Source organism: Suricata suricatta, chromosome 1, assembly GCF_006229205.1.
Source record: "Suricata suricatta isolate VVHF042 chromosome 1, meerkat_22Aug2017_6uvM2_HiC, whole genome shotgun sequence".
Taxonomy (NCBI): domain Eukaryota; kingdom Metazoa; phylum Chordata; class Mammalia; order Carnivora; family Herpestidae; genus Suricata; species Suricata suricatta.
This window is the reverse complement of record NC_043700.1, coordinates 25,548,791-25,557,518: the sequence shown is the minus strand read 5'-3', so window position 1 is coordinate 25,557,518 and position 8,728 is coordinate 25,548,791. Positions and strand designations below refer to the sequence as shown.

Sequence of the window (8,728 nt, the reverse complement as noted above, 5' to 3'; positions counted from 1 at the left end):
TTTTTTATGTTAATGTTTATTTATTATTGAGAAAGACAGAGCATGAGCAGGGAAGGGGCAGAGAGAGAGGGAGACACAGAATCAGAAGCAGGCTCCAGGCTCTGAGTTGTGAGCACAGAGCCCAACACAGAGCTCGAACATCACAAACCCCAAGATCATGAACTGAGCTGAAGTCAGACAGACGCTCAACTGACTGAGCCACCCAGGTGCCCCCACTAAGACATTTTTAAACCACTTCTCTAATTACTAACTGCTGCACTGAACATGAAGGTTACACTCAGCTATGGTGAAGGAATGACTCTGAAGCAAGGACTGTGAGGCTCATTGCTTCATAGACAAATGCATCACAATTACTAATGACCTTGATGCCTCCAGTATGTGTTGATTACCTACAATAAGCCCCGTACCAGGCTAGATGCTGGGACACAAAACTAAAGCATATATAATTCCTGGCTTAAGGAGCTTTAGCCTAGTATTTTGGACTTAAAATTAAACCTGGGGGCACCTGGGTGGCTCAGTCAGTTTAGTGTCAGAATCTTAATTTCAGCTCAGGTCTTGATCCAAGGGGCGTGCGATCAAGCCCCACTTTAGGCTCTGTGCTGACAGCATAGAGCCTACTTGGGATTCTCTCTCTCCCTCTGCCCCCTCCCCTGCTTGCATGCTCTATCTCTCTAAACATAAAATAAATAAATAAAAATCAAAAAGCTTTAAAAAAAGTAAAATTAAACCTGTTTTGAACTTTTATCACAATATAGTTAACCCTTGAACAACATGGGTGTTAGGGGTGGCCACCCTCCACACAGTTGAAGATCTGTGTGTAACTTCTGACTCCTCCAAAACTTTTAGTAATAACAGCCTACTGTTGACCAGAAGCCTTACAATGACATAAACAGTCGATTAACACAGATTTTGTATATGTATAATATACTATATCCTTATACCTTAAATTTCTCTTAGATTTTTCAGTATTTCTAAGATATGCAGTTCATCTGAGAGTTTTTTCAAATCATCTCAAATCACCTAAAATTTTCTCAATATTTACTTCTAAAAATCTGCATGGAGATGGACCCACACAATTCAAACCTGTCTTGTTCAAGGGTGAACTATATTTTATAAAAGTGCTTTATTTTCTCTGAAGCCCAATGAAAAGTGTTCTAGATTCATAATCAGATGCCCTGAGTGTGACATCAAACCTTCTCTGTCTCTTCCTGAGTTTTTCATGGGTGACATGTTGCTAATAACAGCCTAAATTACTGTAAGGGGCAAAGAAATAGTGGACGTAGAATCATCCTCCAAATATTCAAGTGCTATGGAAATATGAGGCTTTCTGCATATTGTGACTTGGATCTTTCTCTGAAGAGTCCAGAGCAATGCATTCCAAAACATGGGTCACCCTGGTGTCCCCTTGAGTGCAGTAGCCACCCAGCTGTGGGATGATGGGAATAACAGATTCTTGATTAGAGCTCAGGTCACGATACCAGGGTCATGGGATCAAGCCCCATGTGCGGCTTCAAGGTGAGTGTGGAGCCTGCTTAAGATTCTCTCTCTCTCTTTGTTTGCAAGCAGGGAGGAGTAGAGAGAGAGGAGAAAGAAGAGAGAAAATCCCAAGCAGGCTCTGCTCTATAACCACAGAGCCTGATGTAGGGCTTGATCTCAAGAACTAAGGGATTATGACCTGAGCCAGGATCAAGAGTCAGATGCTTCCCAACTGAGCTACCCAGGTACCCCAGGAATTATAGTGTATAGGAGATGATGTAACTCCTAACTTGGGTTCTTCCCTTTACTACCTGCATGCTCAAGCAGGTGACTTCCTCTTTCTGAGCCTCAGTTTTCTCATTACTGAAGTAGGACAAGGTTTCCTTCTTAGAAGGCTGATGTGAAGATAAAGTGAAATAAGGCATTTAACGTGCCTTGTTCAGTGCCTAGCACGTGGCAACTGTTGGAAAGAAATGTTACCTGCTACCTTCTCCAACATCCCCTGACCCAGCAGTGCTCTGCCACATGGCTCATCTCAAGCAACCATCCAGTCATGCATCCACTGCCCTGGGGCAACAAATAAAGAAAGATTTCTAGGCATTGATGTTCACTTTCAGTGTAGCGTCTATTTAAGTCAGACTCATGGCCACATGAGGAATTTTTATAAGTGGGTAAGTGATCCAGAAGCTGTTCCATTTATCCAATTCACTCAACAAATATTTATTGATTGCCCCCTGCGAACCTCTCATGGGCACTCCTGCAGAAAGAAAGACCAGGAAAGAACAGGTCACTATTATTTCTCTGGCAAGAAGTACAGAGCGATGAAAGCACATTGTACGATAAGCCTGTCAGAAGACAACTGTTTCCAGGGCCAAGTGGTAAGGAACAAAAGGGCATCTCAAGCCTCAGCCGGCAGGCATTGGCTGCCTCCTGGGCAGCGGAAATATCTTGCCAGCACAGCACCAACACAAGCAGGAAGCCAGCACACCCCTCCAGACCACACTGAGGTTCTTCGTGTGCCAGGAACATGGGGCATTGAATGAAAGCCAGGCCATGCACCTGGGTGACAGAAGGTGACAACACTACAGGCAATGAGTACTGTCCCCACAGCCCTAGCATCATCCCTGTCATTTGTATTCATAAGATTTGGAGAAGAGTTAGGCGAGCTGTGGGTTAGGGGGAGCAATAGTAATTACCTTGGGAGAGAGAAGGAAGCGACAGACAGCCTCTTCTGTGCTTAGGAGGAAGGAAGTGGACTGCCAGCCATTTGCTTGGGAACTGGAGTGGACACTTGTCAGGCAGCCATCCATCCTGGGAGCATATCCTGCCACTATGGAGTAAACACTGCCCATTCTCTGTGGCCAAAATGCAAGCTCTCCAAGCCATCAGCAAAGGCTGTTTAATGACAGACACCAGGTCGAAGGCTCAACCAGCCATCACAGCTGACTCCTTGACCATCAAGGACCTCAAAGAGGCAGCTGGATAACACACAATTCAGTGACTTAACTGAGAAAATGATGACTCGGCCCTTGAGCATCCTCTGAGCATTCATAGCATCATTCAGAATTCCTGTGAATCTCAGGTCCCTTATCGCTTATGTTAGCAGTAATGGTTTTAGTAACTCAAGAATGTGTCAGTTCTTTCTTTTTTATTTATTTATTTATTTATTTATTTATTTATTTATTTATTGAGAGAGAAGGAGAGTGGGAGAAGAACAGAGAGAGGGAGACACAGAACCTGAAACAGGTTCCAGGCTCTGAGCTGTCAGCACAGAGCCCAGTGCGGGGGTCAAATTCACAAACTGTGAGATCATGATCTGAGCCGAAGTCAGACACTTAACCGACTGAGCCACCCAGGTGCCCCCAAGAATGTGTCAATTCTGAAAACAGCCAAGGGCAGGGGTGCCTGGGCAGCTGAGTCAGTTGATCTGATTCTTGATTTCAACTCTGGTCATGATCCCAGAGATGTGGGATCAAGCCCCGTATCGGGCTCCAAGCTGAGTGTGGAGTCTGCTTAAGATATTCTCTCTCTCTTTTTCTCTTTTCCTTCTCTCTCTGCACTTCTCCCTGTATTGCTCTCCAAATATATGCATATATCTTTAAAATATATATATATATTATTTTTAAAAAGGAGCCAAGTACAAACATGGCTAAAATGAATAATCCTTGATCACAGTTTCAGTTCTGTTTAGTTAGATTGAAACAAGTTAAAATCTTCTCCTCGATACAATAGAGCCATGAAATAATTTCAGGGTGTCTTTCAACACAATTCTAAATCAGCCAATTTCTGCAGAAATCCTTTGTGATCATTAAATATCTCAGGAAGGAAATAATAAAACATGGCCTGGGCCATGGGGGTTGGGGCTTTGGGGATAAGATTGCCAAACAGGATCTGTTGGTAATGATGAAGTCCCAATAAAGAGTAAGCTCTTCTCTTCCTTCCTTCTTACTCTGAATCTCAAGCAACAGTAAGTAGCTGAAAGTCTGGCAGGCAAAGGAGTTCCAGACACCAAATGCTATATTAGGCAATCCATATTGAACAGGAAGCACCCACATCGCTGTGCGGGATCTACTCCGCTACCTGGGAAGTTGACATTATGCAGTGGGAGGGTCTGCATTATTTAGGAGCATAATCAGCTGGTGAGTATGAATGAGTCATAAATTCTACTGTCTCATCATCCCTTTTGTCTATGTAAAATCCTCTCAAAATCTTCCCCAGGTAGTTCTCAGAGCCCTCTGGGAACATCTTTCATGTCTATGAACAGTTCTGGGCTTGCTGTTATCTCACTGGGCTCTGGTGGGGAAAGGCTGCCTGCCCGGAGCCTGTGTTCTTGTGTCCCCAGATCTGCTCTCCCAACACTGTGTTCCTCCATCCTTCACTATATTAGAGCCAGCCCAGTTCCCTGTGCAAATACAGATACGGGGAGGATGCTGCCCCTTTCCGATGGTATTAGGCTGCCCCTACCCACTAGCATACACACTATTGACACCATTTCTTTATTCTGTCCCCCTCACCTAAATTTTTCTACTCAAGGGTCCCCTCTGGGTCCTCCCATGCAAAGCAACTCACCTGAGGACACGTAGGAGCCGCACATGCCTGTTCCGAATATTGGCTCAGCCAGGACCGCTCTGCTCTAAGAAACCTGAGAGGTTCACATGACTAGGCAGACATTGCAGAGAAGTCTCACAGATGAGGTGGGATTTGAATGGGATTTGAAGCCAAAGACCCACAAAGGTTGAAAAGAGGGTAGAAAGATATTACAGGGATTCAAGAATTTGTTATAACTTCTGGCCATCAAGAAGACAAGAGGGGATGGCAAAGGGAACCAATATTCCCGGCAGGACAGCCCAGGGTTCATTTAATCCTCACATAATCTTGAGTCCCATTGTCCAGGTTTTATGGGTGAGAAAACCCAAGTCTTGACGAATAAGAACTGTCTTTGTCACACTGCAGATTATACTTTGGGAAGCACTGCTTCAGAGGCCTTCTCACTGCAGGAGTCAGGATTCTGGAAAAGTCACAGGAAACTGTAATGAATTTTGGCTAGAAGGAAGCAGGCAGCTGGCTTCCTGGCTTCTGGCACACTAGTGTCCTCTGTCCACACTGCAACGCCCCTTCTAGCAGCACCTGTAAGACCACCATTGTCATTTCATGGCCCAAACCAGGTACAAGGAGCCAAAACCCTACAGAGGGGGCATGGGTTTGAGAATATTTAACACCCTTTATTTTCGATGAGCACAGGAGCCTTACAAGAAAATGAAACTCTTTTTGAAAATTGTTTTTATTTTTGAGAGAGAAAGAGAGCAAGCAGAGGTAGGGGCAAGAGAGAAAGAGGGAGACAGAGAATCCCAAGCAGGCTCCACACTGTCCAAACAGAGCCGGAGGCAGGGTTCGAACCCACAAACTATGAGATCATAATCTGAGCTGAAATCAAGATTTGGAAACTTAATTGACTGAGCCACCCAGGCCACCTGCAAATGAAGCTATTAATAGCTCGGTTTCTAAATATAACTATTTTTACACCTCCCCCAGAGCTGATTCAGAGGAGACCCCACTCCATGGTTCTATCTGGCATGTCTAATTTTAAACTAGAGTGTTTATTCAAAGCTATTTAAAGTCCTTAACCATGAATAGGAATGGAAACAAGTAATGTAGGGGATGAGCAAGTGGTCAGTGGGGGTCCTTAGTCATTCACGCAGACAATAGCATATCTCCCGGGGGCAGCACCTTTCTGGAAGCTGGGCTAAGGGCAGGGGCAAGACGCAAAGATAAATAACTCAAGATCCGTGTTTTCAGGTGAAAATCAATCTCTCCCTCTCTGAAACAGCTACCCTCCTCAATAAACAAAGGAGCTGATATAGTGACATCATTGGGGTATTTTCCCCTATTGGAAACATAAGCCTGTACCCTTCTCTACCCTCAACATTTTTCATACTCATTCACAGTTCTGCTCTTATACTCAAGCTATAAAGAACAGATATACCAATGGGTTAAAAAAAAAAAAAAAACCTGTCGGTGATGAAACAGGGAAATGTTCTGTGAGACTTTGCAAATCCCAAACACAGTTTTCTCTGTGTACATAAACGAACACGGAAGTGGGGAGTGGAACAGAGATGACCCTGTAACATGATCCTCTCTGGGCAAGTAAGAATGTGTGACTGGGCGGTGTGCTCCTTGACCGAAACCTTTGTCCGGGGAGTTGAGTTGGCCTCGGCCCTTCACCACTGTTCTGTTGGAGGTCAGCAGCATCTCAAGGCCTGAGGAGCACAATGAGCTAGTAGAAAGGAACTTTACTGATGCAGAATCAAAATCAAGCCTGCTTTTTTATGCGGCAGAAAGTGAAGGACACTGGACTGGAGGTCAGAAGGTTTAAATCTGAATCACAGATCTGCAGCTCACTTGCTGGGAGTTCCCAGGCAATGTACATAAGTTCTTTGAGCCTCAGTTTTCCTGTCTTTAAATGGGAGCAGGTGGTAACAGCACCCTCTCTGATGATGACAAAGCAATACTGTGAGAATCTAAAGACATATTTGAAACCGTGCTGTGGGCTGCCTAATCCATCGAAATTACTAGAGATTCCCGGAGTGCCTGGGTGGCTCACTTGGGTGAACATCTATCTGACTCTTGATTCTGGCTCAGGTCATGATCCCAGGGTCATGGGATTGAGCTCCAAGTCAGGCTCTGCACTGAGTGTGTAACTCACTCAAGATTCTCTCTCTCCGTCTGCCCATGTCCCCAACTCGTGTGTTCCCTCTCTCTCTCTAAAGTAATTTTTTAAAAAAATTAGCAATTCCCATCATTATTAGTATAATAATCTCATATAAGTCTCCAGAACAATATATTTAGAAAATCCAAGTAGTCTAGTTGTCATAATATCTAAGGGCACCTGGGTGGCTCAGTCAGTTAAGTGTCCCAACACTTGATTTCATCTCGGGTCATGATCTCATGGTTCATGAGGTCGAGCCCCAAGTCAGGTTCTGTGCTGTCAGTGTGAAGCCTGCTTGGAATTCTCTCTCTCCTTCTCTCTCTGGCCCTCTCCTGGTCACTCTGTCTCTCAAAATAAATAAATAAACTTAAAAAAAAAGTGACTACCTAAATAGAAGCATACCCAACAAAGAGAGAAAGGCAATTATTTGTGAATTCAGTGAAGAGTTTCACCATCCTGCTTCCATCCCATGTCATATAAATGCTAGTTGTCCTTAGGCATACTGCTTACTACAGCCTGAACTCAGTTTTTACTCTTTCCAAAAACAGGTCTTCTTTTCTTCTACTGGAGGTCGAGGGGCCTTCAGGAAGGAAGTCCTGTGAGGTCAGGGAAGGAAGCCCAAAGCTGAATTTTGTCCCAGCATTGCCACATTGATGTCACAGAGAGCCTTTAGGGGAAGCTGTAGCTGAACCGCTGCTGTCCCTGCGTTCCTTGTCCTGCGCTCAGGGTCCCCATTCCCTGGAGCAAAGCTGATGGCTGTTATGGGAACAGGTCCATTTGGCCTTACAGAGGGATCTCAGCAACTACATGCTTCCTACTTTATAGTTTATTAACTCACCTGTAGCTTCCAAAAAGCAGACCATAAAGAAGCTCAGTCCATAAAGTCCTCACCTGAACTCCATACCAAAGATTTTCTATTGTCCAGAGAGAACCCCCCAGTTCCTTAGCCAGGCATGCAAGGGCCCTCCCAATTCACTCCCAGTCTGGCTTTTCAGTCCATATTCAATTACATCTATATGTCCTTATCTATCTCTCTCTCTCTATCTATCTATAACACCTACCTGTATACATGTGTAAATAATTATATAGGAAAGAATTATTCCAACTCCCAGGGGGACACACTGATGTACATTGCATCTGAAACAGCATATTAATTTATAGATTTATTGACTCTGTTAGGCACTTGAACTTATTCAGATGCAAAACAAAATTGTTCAGGTATCATGCATACCTTTTCAATGAGGGCAGAAAAAGCCCTTGGCAGCATTGTCTACTCATAGAGTCACTCTTGTTAAGAAAGTTGAGTTTTAAGCTACTTTTTAAATCATTCTGACTTGCAATGATCTCCACTTGCCTCATATTTCTCAATACTTATTCGTTATTCACAAACAGTTGCGTGTTATCTCTCAGTGGGTTAGATGTTCTCTTTGTCTTTGTGTTAACTCCTGGTGAGTTTGTGTCCTGTCCACATTCAGATGGTCAGCTGGCTCCAGGATCCCCTAGGAAGTAGCCGACTGGGGCAGTTTCTCTCTGCACAGCCACGCTCTGCAAGAGAACCCCCACCCCAAGAGCCTTCCTCTCCATCACAGAGGATGTCTTCAACTCTACTTCAACTCTGCTTTAGGGTTCACTAACCACCTTTGTTAACTCACATTCTCATACTTCAAATCTCAGATACACACTCCAATGCCTACTCACCAAAACATGCTGTAAAGAATGCCTTTATTTGTCCCAGTTTACACTCATCTGGAGCTGAGATCCGAACACTATTGTCTTCTGCTCCAGACAGTTCCTTGCAGATGTCCCAGCATGCCTTGGGCCCCCTTTGGTCTGTTTATGACATCACTGTCTATTGTTGTACTTTGACGCCTTTGCTCTCAGAGGCCTATCTCCCTTCAAAACCCAGCATAAATCCTCTTCCTCTGAGAAGCTCTCCCTTGTTGCTCACAGCCAGATTGGATGGAGGACAGGCACCATGGCACCTGTTCTCCTGTGGTGGTTTGGCTCTTAGTGTGCTTCTGTCTATCTGTCATTCTTCCTCCAATA

At 44.4% G+C, this 8,728-nt stretch overlaps 1 long non-coding RNA gene across 3 annotated transcripts in view; it reads right to left on the bottom strand.

Annotated features, from left to right (window-relative positions):
* Positions 1-8,473, bottom strand: part of LOC115288524 — a 23,949-nt gene extending 15,476 nt beyond the window's left edge. The window contains exons 1-3 of one of the 3 annotated variants that reach the window (XR_003907063.1): positions 8,381-8,473; positions 4,546-4,984; positions 2,673-2,871 (exon numbers count right to left, since the gene is read on the bottom strand). This is a non-coding gene — a long non-coding RNA (uncharacterized LOC115288524). The remainder of the gene's footprint in view (positions 1-2,672; positions 2,872-4,545; positions 4,985-8,380) is intronic. The other 2 variants (XR_003907088.1, XR_003907104.1) reach the window with 2 other exon arrangements.
* Positions 8,474-8,728: the final 255 nt, after the last annotated feature.